A 13,456-nucleotide genomic window follows, 5' to 3' on the forward strand; every position below is an offset into this window, starting at 1 on the left:
CATCTATTGGTGAGACGAAAATGGGAGATAATCCAGATTTTGTGAACAAGATTTGGACACACTAAAAATGTTTTAAATTTTTAGAAGTTCTCAAAAATTTCGTTTCCAATTTCTGGATTATTGTTAAAAATTAAATTTCACTTTTTTTATTACACGGTCAATAAATCTTGACATTTAAAAAAATTTACTTTGTGGTACAATCTATCAATTTTTAATTTTAGTTTTACTTATGGAATACCACTTTTTCTTAAAATCTATTGTAACACGTGTTTCGATACATTAAGAATCATTTTTAAAGACCGAATGTGAAGCAGTCTAGATTTTAGAGTTGGGTCCTTGGGACGTTGAAGGTTGAAGAGAGGCTAGGAGTTGTTTCTTATTTTTATTTATCTGTTTATTATAACTTTGTTATTTCTTATCAATGGGAACAAAGACAAAAGTGGGGAGGTTTAGTCATTGTTATTTGTGGGTTTATTATCATTTATATTTTTATGAATTTTTATTGTCACAATAGACTTTTAGAAATAGTGGTATTTACTAAGTAAAACTTCAATTAACAATTAAAAAAAAACTTTAGATGAGATTTAATAAGAAAAATATTATTTCCTCCGTCTATAGATATATACGACTATGTTTATACGATATGTTTACCTCTCATTTTTTAAATATTGTTTTTTTGGTTTTGTATAATAACACATCTCACTAAAGATTAAATGGATAATTCAGTGTGTAAGGGAAAATAGAAGTGTAGACATTTACAAGGTTCACGACCTGTAATTGAGTGATCACTTTATGCATCTTGCTACATCTATAGTTCACATTTTAAATTCAGGAGAAATCCTTGAATAAATGCAAGTAAAATTACATTCTTAAATACACATACTAAAGAATGACTGAAAATTTAATAAGTGTGGGCTAATTCTTATTTGCCAATGCTGTAATGCCTAGATTTCTACATTCTCATTTAAAAAGAGGTTTTCATCTGTATTAAGATATCAACAAAATTATTGATTTGAGTAACCTTTAATGTAAGTACAGCAAATGTAAACAAATATTTAAAAAAACCCTCACAAAATGTAGTATTATTGTTAAAAAAAAAAAAAATATATATATATATATATATATATATATATATATATATATATATATATATATATATATAATAATAATAATAATTTGGATAATTTGTATAGCGCCATTTTCGTAAAATAATACCTCAAGGGCGCTTATAAAGACATAGATAATAATAATAATAATAATAAGATGATGATGATAATGATATACAAAAAAAATAAATGGATTAAAACGTCGTCAATCGGTCACGGGCCGTCGAGTCTGGAGCGGGGAAAAGATGACAAATTAAAACGCCTTCCTCTTGATCCTATGGGCTGGAAAATGGCCAAGGTGTTGAGCAGGACGCCTTCTTGAGCGATGGTCGTCACGCTGGAGAGCAGCTTGTTGAGCTCCTCGTCATTGTGGATGGCCAACTTCCAACTTCCAGACTAGCACAGTCGGGTTCAACACAGTTCAAACGGGACTTCGCTTTTATCCTCTTTTGACGCCTTTCCGTTATCCGACATGATTGTTTTGTCTCTGAGGTTTTCGTAGTTCGATTTCATCAAATTTATTTCATGAAAACATGATTTCATCAGATTTCATCAAAAACCGTTTAAGCACACGTTCTAGGATCGTTATTGTCTTTGCACATTTTTATTGCAGTCATTTATTCCCGAGAAGGTAGGGGTTTCGGGTGAATACACTATGGTCGTAACGTACCCTTAAGGGACTAACACAAAGCACTTTTTAACGCCCGATGGCCACATGTGTTCATTCGGCACAGATTCTTAGAAATACACTACACCGTTTAGGTACGCATTGCTATATTGAACGACGCAATGATATTCTTGATGCACTTTCATCAGTTAACAGCTAACCTTTGTAAAATTATAACTTTTAACCATTTCAAGTTAACACCAATCACAATATTTATAGATGAGCAAAAAATTGCAGACTTGAGATGTAAATGTCCGGAGAAAATTAAATAAATGATGGAGCGTGGTTCCTCAGCAGCCGCGTCGGGCGCTCGAGGAACCCACCGATATATATATATATATATATATATATATATATATATATATATATATATATATATATATATATATATATATATATATATATATATATATATATATATATATATATATATATATATATATATATATATATATATATATATATAATAATCATGAATAACACGTTTTAGAGATATAATTTTTAATAAAGCCACTATTATGTTATCTGTAGCCTCCAAGTACAGCCATATTGACCCTTAAATAACTACATTTGTAACATAGAACAGCTATATCCATTGAAAATTAATATTTTGTTCGGGTCAAAGGATAAAGTGTAAATATTAATGGTGGTTCTCTATTAGGGTTGCTTCTATTATTCCATTAGCTGGTTACTGTGAAACCGAGTAATTAAATTAAATTATGTTTTCTGGTCCAATTACCAAAGACCAGTAAATGGCCAAAATGTTTTATTGGTAATTACTAGAAATCTGCATATCTACAGATTTATCAATTTTTCTATAATAATCTGATTTCGTTATGCAGAGCTGAAAATGTGATTCCTTTTGCAATATCGATTCCAGACATTTTTTTTTGACATTAGTAATTGCAGAGCCTTAATTCCGTGGAAAATCATCATGTAAGATTACTATTACTAAGAGGTGGGACTTTTTTAATGGGAAAAAAAGATAATAATGGTGACGTATTTTGAAAAAGCAGGTAATTAATTAACGTTAAAATATTTATGTAAACCATTTTGGAGGTCCCGGATTCGATTCCCAGGGGGGTCAAATAAATGTTAGTGCTTTTTTTCACTGTAATATTTATTCAATATTACCCTAGACCGGTACCTGAATCAGGGGGCTGATCACCTTTCCTGCATGTGTAAACGATCAAGATAGCACTGCGTTTATATGACGCAGTACCCTATGCACCATTGGGTACGGATAAGGGTTTTTTTGTATTCCTAAAGTTTCTTCAGTCACATACAAAAGGCAAGTTCAAGACTTGCCTTTTGTATGTGACTGAGTGTTATAATTTATGTGTATGTGAGTCATATGTAGTAATGTAGTCTATGAGTAGTTATTTTCTATTATGTGATTCGGGAACTCTGAGATCAATATTCTGAGAAAATATGTATCAAAACATTTTTTTTAAACGTTTTGTAAACATATAGTTTACAACACGTTTAAATTTCGCTTTACGAATTGCTCATAAAAAAAGACATCACCGCATACATTCCAAATCTATCAAATAAGAACTAATGTATGAAAAGAATTCGACAAAATTACATATATACATCTTTAAAAAAATAATGCCATGTGGATGTTCTATAATGGGTAGGATAGTAAACATTACACAAGTATATAATGTGATCACTCAAGCCAGCCAAATGCTAGGTCGAAAGTCCAGGGATGCTCAAACTTCCAAATTTCATTTAAAAATGACAGTTGCTTCATTTCAAGTTGAGACACTTATAATAATAAAAATATTAAATATCTACTTAAAAATGCATTTAGAATTCATAGCAAACATTTACAACGGACTTTTTTTTTACATATTTCAAACACCGTTATTTCAATAGAAACACTTAAGTTTAACGAAAAGGAAACAAAACTTACTCCCAGAATTCTTACAAAGCCAGATTCAAAACAAAACAACAACAAAAAAACGCAAGGAGCGACATATGGCTATATTTGCTCTATCGATAAAAGCTTATGTTATTAGCTTTGTTTTTATCTTCAAGATGCCAAGAAATTCCACTATTTACTTTTGTCGCATTGGAGTTATCCTTGCCACTGTATACCGATGTATGTTAGAAACACTATTTTGTTATTAACATTATTTTGTCCCTATTAGTATAGTGCATTATGAGAAAACTATAATTAATTTTTAATTAATACGACCTACTTAAAATTTGTACAACATTTTGAGTGTGTCCAAATACTTGTTCACGAAATCTGGATTATCTCCATTTACAGGAGTTATTTTCATATTATTTTTGACATCTCATATGAAGAAGAATATTGAAGAATTGGTTCATATATATATAAATTCCAAGAATTTGAGTAGTGTAGTTGTCAATAATGGGTAGAATTGGTGAATGTTACACGTGTGTAAAGTGATCACTTAAACCAGCCTATGATGGTCGTCAGCCCCGTAAATGCCTTGACTTCTACATTCTTCTTCATCTTTGATGAGATGTCAAAAAATAATATAAAATTTGTACGTTTGTAAAATAAACATATTATGTTTCCTCGGTTTCAACAACTGTCATGGGTAAAATGATCTAACCAGCTCTCAGCCAGTTCACAAAATTTGGCGTACGTGCCTTTGTTGTTGAGAGAGCGATGAGGTGGAAAGCCATTCTACCAGCAGTCAGAAACATTAAGAGTGAGGTGATCTGTATGAAATAACTAAAAACGTATTTTTTTGCTAGATCATTTCCATATTTTCCCCAATTTAATATCAATGAACCATTTTTTAGGTCCATTTACTAAAATGGTGCCATATATTCAAAAAAATAAAAATGCACTATCACGGCACTTCCCCGCAGGCGTAGGTAGAGAGAATAAAACCCCACACCAATCTGTTTTTGCAAACAATCTTCGCTTCTTCCACATTCATGCATCTCTTCATACATATCCACCGATTATTCCAACTTCTGACGCTTATTTCAGCCTTGCATAATTTCTATATCTATCTCTTTCTCTCGCTGCCATATAAAATTATTATGATTAAAAAATAATTTTATGATGAAAATTACTATTTTGTGAACTCCTGCTATGCATTTGACACTGGTTTTAGTGAAATTAAGGAATTTTATTACAAATACTTAGGCAAAATTAGTTAAATCGTTAAAAAAAACAGCAGCTAGAAATACGAAATACGCAACCAAATTAGTGTACAGCTTGGTAAAATAAGATTTAAATTATTAAACTTTATGTAATAAAACAATCTTGTTTTTACAACTTTTTACTGGTACAGTTTATCCAACCGGTTTCGACAAGAACCTTGTCATCAACAGGGTTTATGTACTAAATTCTTAAACATTGAAATAATATCAATAATAAGAATTTAGTACATTAACCCTGATGATCACAAGGTTCTTGTCGAAACCGGTTGGATAAAGTGTGCCAATAAAAAGTGTTTAAAACAATGTTGTTTTATTTTATAAAGTTTATAAAATGTGCCACAAAGTATCTGCGAAAAATATTCAAGAAATTAAATGATTGAATCCAAAAACCAAAATACGCGAGGACTTTATTTAATGACGTCGTTATTTGATGAGGTTTTTTTGATGGGATTGCCTATGTCTATCAAAACCCCACACTTTTTACGGATCCTTTTTATACAAATGGTAATTTAAACTGTTTGTCTTTTGAAACAGCTACCATTTGATTTAACCGGACTTGCATCCTTTGTTCTTTCCTTTGCAAAATGGCGCACAAAACATCCTGGTGAAATAAATTCATCCCTTTCAGCGCCAAAGCGTTCCGTGAGCCCTGAATATTCATGGGCGTTTTAATATTCAGCCGGAGCGATTGGTAAACACGATCTGATGCGGTTTTATTTCGTTCGAGACCTTTTCACCACCCGTGGACTATATAAAGTGTGACGACCAACCCCCTCGACGACCCCTGCCGAAAAATCCAACGTGGATAGGAGAGAGGCGTTATAAAACCTAACCTACCCCGAGGGACGTGACAGACATATACACCCCGACAATCAAGGGGAAACAAGTGCGTTTTGTTGTCTATTTAAAACAACTTTACGTTTTTACCAACCCTATAGAAAGGTTTCAAATTGATCTTTAGAGTTACATAGATCCAATAATAAATTACCTTGTTTGCTTGCTAAGAATAATTATTAATTAGTTAAATAAAACGAGTTTTTATTGAACTTTTTTTATACTTAAATTAAAAAAAATACTTTATTCATTTGGCTTTATGGGAATATCCATCCATCTTTTGGTGCACCTTCATATATTAAAAACCTTCATCTATTAAAAAAAAATTTTTTAGTTATTAACATAAATAAAACCCATTTACATCAACCCTTATAGAAATAAGAATTATATTTATGATATAAATATGATAAAGTGCTTTTAGATATCAGTGTAATTAGAAATGTTGATTACAATAGTTATATCTTGTTAATTACAATATTTATAACAGATTCTAAAAGAACTCCACGGACAAGACACACAAGGTGGCTCGATGGATCTCTGTAAAAAAAAGTTTTTAAATATGTTTAAAATTGTGATTTAATTAAATTTATACAATATATGTTAATAAAGAAAAAAAATTATGCTTCTGAAATTCAATTGTTGATTGTCTAGTGCATACATTTGTAATTTACAACTCATTGTACATTAACGTTTTAAAGTATTATTTTTTGACATCTCATCGAAGATGAAGAAGAATATGGAAGTCTGGGCATTTACGGGGCTGACGACCGTCATCGGCTGGTTTAAGTGATCACTTTACACACGTGTAACATTCACCAATTCTACCCATTATTGACAACCACACTACTCAAATTCTTGGAAGTTCTGTATATATTAACCAATTTAGAAACCTTGTTCTTGAATCACTAGAACTTCACTAGAGACATCTATTGGTGAGATGTAAAGAAGCTTAAACCAGCCGATGTCGGTCGTCAGCCCCGTAAATGCCCAGACTTCCATATTCTTCTTCATCTTTGATGAGATGTCAAAAAATAATATGAAAATAACTCCTGTAATTGGAGATAATCCAGATTTTGTGAACAAGTATTTGGACACACTCAAAATGTTGTAAATGTTTTAAAGCATTTAATTACACTTTTTTGTAATAAACTTATTTATTAACATAAAGTATGATGTTTACTACAGCAACTTTTAGATTTGGACAATCTCAAACTAGCAACAACCGCTTCCAGTTCATGTAGGATTCGCATGTACTTTTTATGTAATATCGAAGTTAGAATGCTAATTGCGATCTGAAAGTTGAAGCTTCGCTATTTTATTTTATTCCTACGTTTAAATACCTCTGTGAACTTTTAATTACACTTTGGAGAGGACCATGGCGGGCTAACGGTTAACTTTGGATCTGACCGCTGGGGGATTTTTTGTTTTATTTTTCTTCTTCTCTTGTAACCTTTTCGCCTTTATACAACGAGAAAACTTTCTCGTTTACGTATAAAAAAAAAAGTGTTTAAAGAGCTTCAGAAAAAAAAATTTTTCAATAAAGTTGACATTGAAAAGCTGTTCGTCATTTAAATTATTTTATTCACTGTAATTATTTTCAGTAAAATTACTCGCTTAAAAAACTTATTGTTGTTTATTTTATTTCAACGGTGCACAAAAATTATATTTCATTTTACGTTATTGTTTTATTTGGATAAAGTATAACTCCATTTATCCGTCTCCGTAATTTATGGTCAGCACGCTCGGCTACCGTACCGGAGGTACCAGATTCGATTCCCAGGGGGGGTCAAATAAATATGTGATTTTCACTCTAATATTTATTTAGTAATATTCAGAGCTGATCACCTTTCCTTCAAATGTAAACGATCAAGATGTCACTGCTTTTATATACGATTCAGTGCCCTATGCACCACAGGTTAGAAGACTCCATTTTATTTTTCATAAACTTTTATTTTTTTCCAGAATGTTACACGTGTATAAAGTGATCACTTAAATTTGTCTATGTAAAAAAATGTAAAAATAACTCCTAACTGTTGAAACCAAAATTTGTGAACAAGGATTTGGAAACACCGTTCATTTGGAGCGATGAAAATCAATCCATTTTTTTACTTTTGACAATAGGTTTGACTTTTGGTACATCATTACAAGTTTCACGGATATAAACCAACATCAAGAAAAAATAATTATTTTTATTAAGTTTTAAGGACGTTTTATAGGAAGCGTGTAAGGGAATACATTTCCCAGAAGTCATGTGAGTATATTTAAACATTACATATTTAAAATGGAATTTACGAAAGGGAAACCAATTGAAACGCTACGTTGTCCATGTTTTGTATAATCCTCATGTAACTTTATTATGGTTACGTGATCAGCATCCCGGAGGTGGCTCTAGGGGAGTCCGGGGGGGCTTTCCTCCAGAAGAGGTCTCAGAAGTGGACAGTTGGTAACGGTTGTCAGTAGACATCCTAATTTACTGCCACTTTTAACCTGTTCATGTTGAAATACATATAAGATTCAATTTGTAACTGCAGAATTTATAAAGCAAAAACAGTGTGCCATACTGTGGTATTCAGTACTGAATATGGGATGTGCAAATTATTTCCTTCCATGTTTTATTCTCTACCTTATGAGGATATTTATGCCTCGTTTTTATTAAGCAATTTGTATTTTGTATTTTTAATATGTTTGGATGTTTAACTGTTTTTATTTATATATATATATATTAGAATTACTCTCACATAACATAAGAAAATACCCCCCAGCAAAGCAAACAAATCACGATAAACACACTTTGTGGAAACAAACACAGAATTAAAAGTACCAAAACACAGAAACACATGAAATAAAACCAAACACATAATCATTTTGGTTAAAATAACTTTGATTTTTATAAAATAAAGTTATGTAACCTGCGTCCATTATCCATGAAGTCATTTAATATGGAAACTGAACTTACTTCCATAATTCATTGAATAAGTCATCAAACATCGAAACTAAATAAATAGGACTATTATTAAATTAATAATGGAGATGAGTAGATCTGAAATAGATCGCATCATTTGGCTACGTCTTATTGCATGTCAAAAACAATTTTATCATATACTTCTAAAATTTATTGTTTTGGCATTCGCTTTGTAGCAAGATATTCGGTAATTATTAAATAATAAATAAAATAATTGTTTTTTTCTACATTAGTATTATATTGTTTCGACTAGTTTCGCAAGACACAGATGCTTAATATTTGGTTAAAATTTATAATATAACGAAGTAATAAGTTTATATTTAATCCCGTAGATGAAAGCATCTGTAGCTTTCAAAGCTATACGATATAATTCTCATGTGTAAAAAAAACAAGTGTTTATTTTTAATTTAGTATTGTTAAATGAGCCCTTGGTACGGGAAAACTCAGTGAGGGCATATTTTTGTAAACTATAATTTGTAACATTGTGTATTATACATATACTCGGAAATAAATAATTACGTATGTGGGTCTTAAAAGTGGATAGTTAACAACGGTTGTTACTAGTCATTCCTCTTAATCTACGTGTCGATACATATAAGATTAATTTTGTATCTCAATAAAACAAAAAATTAAAACAATGTGCTAACTTAGCATAAAGTACATAATATAAAAGGCTCAATTAACTTGCTTACTTATAATTATTTCGTTTAACGATATAAATACCTCTTGTTTTACTATGTATGCATTGTTTATTCGTTCATAATTTTCCCAAAATCTATGTTTAAGTACAAACGTCGTTTATTATTATTTTGATATTGGGGGAAATGAATAATTGAAATTTAGATTCTGGGTAAAAGTTTCAAATTTTCTCTCCCTCAGAAAATCTCAGAAATTCATGAAACGATTTCTACATTGTTACTGATTTAGTTAACCCATTGAATGTGATAAATAATTAAATATATTTATTTAATATGTTGGTTTGCGTTACCCAATTTCGAATATGGCTAGTAAAGTCAGTGAAAACATTTTGTAGCGCCCCAAGCTATACTCGGAGCTTTTTCGGACCCCAAATGAAGCTTCGTGGGCAACTAAGCTGACCAAAACACTTTTCGGCAACTCCATTCATATTTTATGCAAAACGGTACAAAACACTATACACACATTTAATGTTATGTTTTCATCATTTTCATGAGTGGGAAAAATTCTTCGACAACCCCTATGAGTAAAATACAAGTACTGTTATCTTCTCTACGGGTTTAAATCCTTCACGTAATCTGTTTTAACTAACTAACTAACCATCATGTTGCTCCCTTGTAGGTGATGGACTTGGCTTTAAATGAGCATAGTCTTTACCTTGTAAACAATTGCTTGAAATAAACATGCTAATTTTAAGCATGCTCTTAAATAAGCATATTTAAACCAAATACTCATAAAAAATGTTTGAATCAATACAACACATCGCTTACTCCTTTCAACAATGTTGAATATAAAAAAAAACTTGATTTTTCAGGATATCGTTTTTAAATTTTAAAAATATAATAAAATGTTTTATCAATAAATATCAATCAACTTATTGAACTTTTTACTATGCAACAGATCTTTTTAGGTAAAACCTGAATGTTTTTTCTCCATTTGCAAAATATTCAGGACATTAAAAAAATAATAAACAATACCTTTTCTTCAAAATGCGATAACAACACTTTCTGCCATGTAGCAGGTAAATATTAAGTTAAAAAATGCCGCTTTTGCTGGGATATAGAACATTTTCTGGGCATTCCGAAAACATGCACAACTGAAAATTTACGATTTTTGATACATGACGTTGTTAAAAGGATTGAGCGACATATGATATTTACTAGCCAGCTCTCTGTTAGCAATTTAATGAAAAATATTATTCGACTATTCCAAATTCATGCATCACCTTTAAATACCCGTTGATTCTTGACTATGCCAAATTTTCTTCAGGCACCCTCTGCTTCTTATTAGTGCTCTATGCACTATTGAGTGTGGACCAGGGTAAAAATAAGTGTACCCAAAATTGCATTGCTTGAAATTGAAATGGAATGAGAAAATAATTCAATTCTGAGAATGAATGAGTGAAGAAATAATATAAAGAGGAGATGCACGAAGGTGGAAGAGGCGAAGAATGTTTGCAAAGACAGATTGGTGTGGCGTTCTATTCTCTTTGGCTTCTCCTGCGGGAAAGCGGCGTGATGGTTAGTAAGTTAGTTAGTTAGAATAATAAAATTAATTTATGAGGCGAATGTATGTAGTTGGAAATAGAAGCAGTGGAAGACCGAAAAAAACTAACCATAAATAAGTGTTTCTAATACTTGAAAATGATAAGTTAGGAATCCGAACAATCAGCGAATATGTATGAGGAGATGCTTGAAGGTGGAAGACGAGAAGATTATTTGCAAATACAGCACAGTGTGGCATTCTAATCTCCCTAACTACTACTGTAATGAAGCGATTTCATGGTTAGTTAGCTGGATTATTTGTTAATTTTTGCGTGTTTTACTCCCTTGACCGAAGTTTATATTTTTAAAAAGCAAAAATCGTGTATTTTCATAAACCGTGTTCTGACTGAAATTTTCAGATATCGCCCCGAGCTTTCATAAGTTTTCATCGCTGATTTGTATGGAAATGACCACACATAACGCGACTTCACTCGAACCCTCCCCAAGCTGTGGGGGTGAATATAAACCTTTGTGTTGGTTCTCTAAGTACACCAACTCCAGTTCAATTAACATAATGCAGAGGTCTTCTCTGTTTCATATAATATTCCACGTATCCAGTTTATTTATAAATTTTACTTTTACTTTAGTTACTTTCAGCTTTTTGGAAATGATTCACATGAAAAAACATTGCTCTTTTTTTATAAAAATAAAATAAAATTAACGATTTACTCAACTCTTCAATTATACTTAACTACATATAAAAAGAGGTTTACTACATTTTTAAATATTCTTCTTTAAAAATGAACGTATTCTTTACAATATTCTTTCGAAATTTTCATTCCCGAATTCTGCTGATATCCTCGTTTTTGGAGTTATGTAGGTATATCAATATTTCATATCTTTCGACAATAAAGAATAAACATAGCGTAAAAATCTATTTGACGTAGGATTATGGAAGTCTAGAAATTTACTGGCATGACGACCTTTCACCTTTCACCCATAGCTGACGAAGGAACATGCATTTGATATTTTCTATAGAAGTATAAATACAACGTGCCGTAATATCGGTAGGGTGGTTATCAATCATGGGTAAAATGGTGAATGTTCCACAGAGTTTAAAGTGATCACCCAAACTACCCAATAACAGGTCATAATCCTGTAAATTCCCAGACTTCCATATTCCCACCCCAAATATACATCTTTTTTGAAAAATCAATAAAAAATCTTGATAAAACCTATTTTCTTTTTAGGATATATTTTTGTTAGTATGCTTGTCTCCAAATTCATTTATTGTTCAGATTATTAATAACAGTCTTATTATGTATGTTGCTAACATGCGTAATATTCCGGATTCTTTTTTCTGGATATTTTGTTTACACTTTACTGACTTTTCGAAATGGGATTTCATGCTGAAATAAATATTTTAACTTCGATATATAGATAACTTTACTGAAAGTACAATTAAATGGTTTTAACATTTAAAAATCAACAGAAAAAGAAAGAAAAAGTAAAAAAGATTAGCTTTTATTAAAATCATTTCAAAATTATCTTGATATAATTGCAAAGGAAAAGATAACTTTATTGGATTTAAGTATATACCTAACAAAAAAGAAAGTAAAAATCTTTTCTGAACAATAAAGAATACAGTTAGTGCTTAGAAACTAATTTTAAATTAAACTTAACTAAACTAACCTAAATAACCTAATTTCTTAAAATATAAAGCAACATGTTGATAATGATGTGAAATGCATCGAAACAGTGTTACAATAAATTATCGTTACAATACATAATAAAAATGGATAGATGTTAAATATCACCAAATCAATTAATGAAATAACCAAAATAATCATAATTAACAAAAAAATTGTTCTAGCGTTATTGTGACGTAGTATTAATTTTCAGATTCAAATCGAAATTTCTCCGGTGTATTTTGTATTCGCGAAAATGTGATTCTCTCAGAATCTATAAGCGAACCATTAGGGGTGGGTGGAGTAAGTGGTTCTTGAAATGTTTTAGCCAATTGTCCTTGTTCCGCTAAAGTAACTGTTCTTTCAGCTGTTCACTGTCCCGGAAAACGTTGTTCTTGTTTTTTCTCTCCGCAGATTCCCTAATGCTTCTTCCTCTTCATTTCGCCTTTAGAGCTTTATTTTTGTACGGGAACTGTGTCTGTTATAAAAAGAATTTCAACTTAATAAAAAAAATTGCAAGCAAATTCATAAGATAAATTCTAATTCGTCAAAAACTTTAGCTTTAAGAGTTTTAAAGTAACCTTAAAATTTGTTTTAAAGGTGTTTTAACATGAAGTTTTTTTACGAAAAAATATCAAAGTCTGAGCATCCTAGTTCTAACGACCTGGTGATAGTATCTAAATATCTGCCTCAGCATCTTATTTACTGAGTCAGATATATATATTTTTAAAAATATATTTTAAATACTTGCCTTTTAAATAAACATCACGCCACTTCCCCAAGGGGTAATTATAGAGAATAAAACATACTTGTTCAGTCCAATTTTTTTTCTATCTTCCTCTTCTCCTGTTTCCAACAACATTCGC

The sequence above is a fragment of the Brachycentrus maculatus genome, unplaced genomic scaffold (genome assembly GCF_059751285.1).
Source record: "Brachycentrus maculatus isolate JH-2025_06_01 unplaced genomic scaffold, ASM5975128v1 h1tg000431l, whole genome shotgun sequence".
NCBI classification, from domain to species: Eukaryota; Metazoa; Arthropoda; class Insecta; order Trichoptera; family Brachycentridae; genus Brachycentrus; species Brachycentrus maculatus.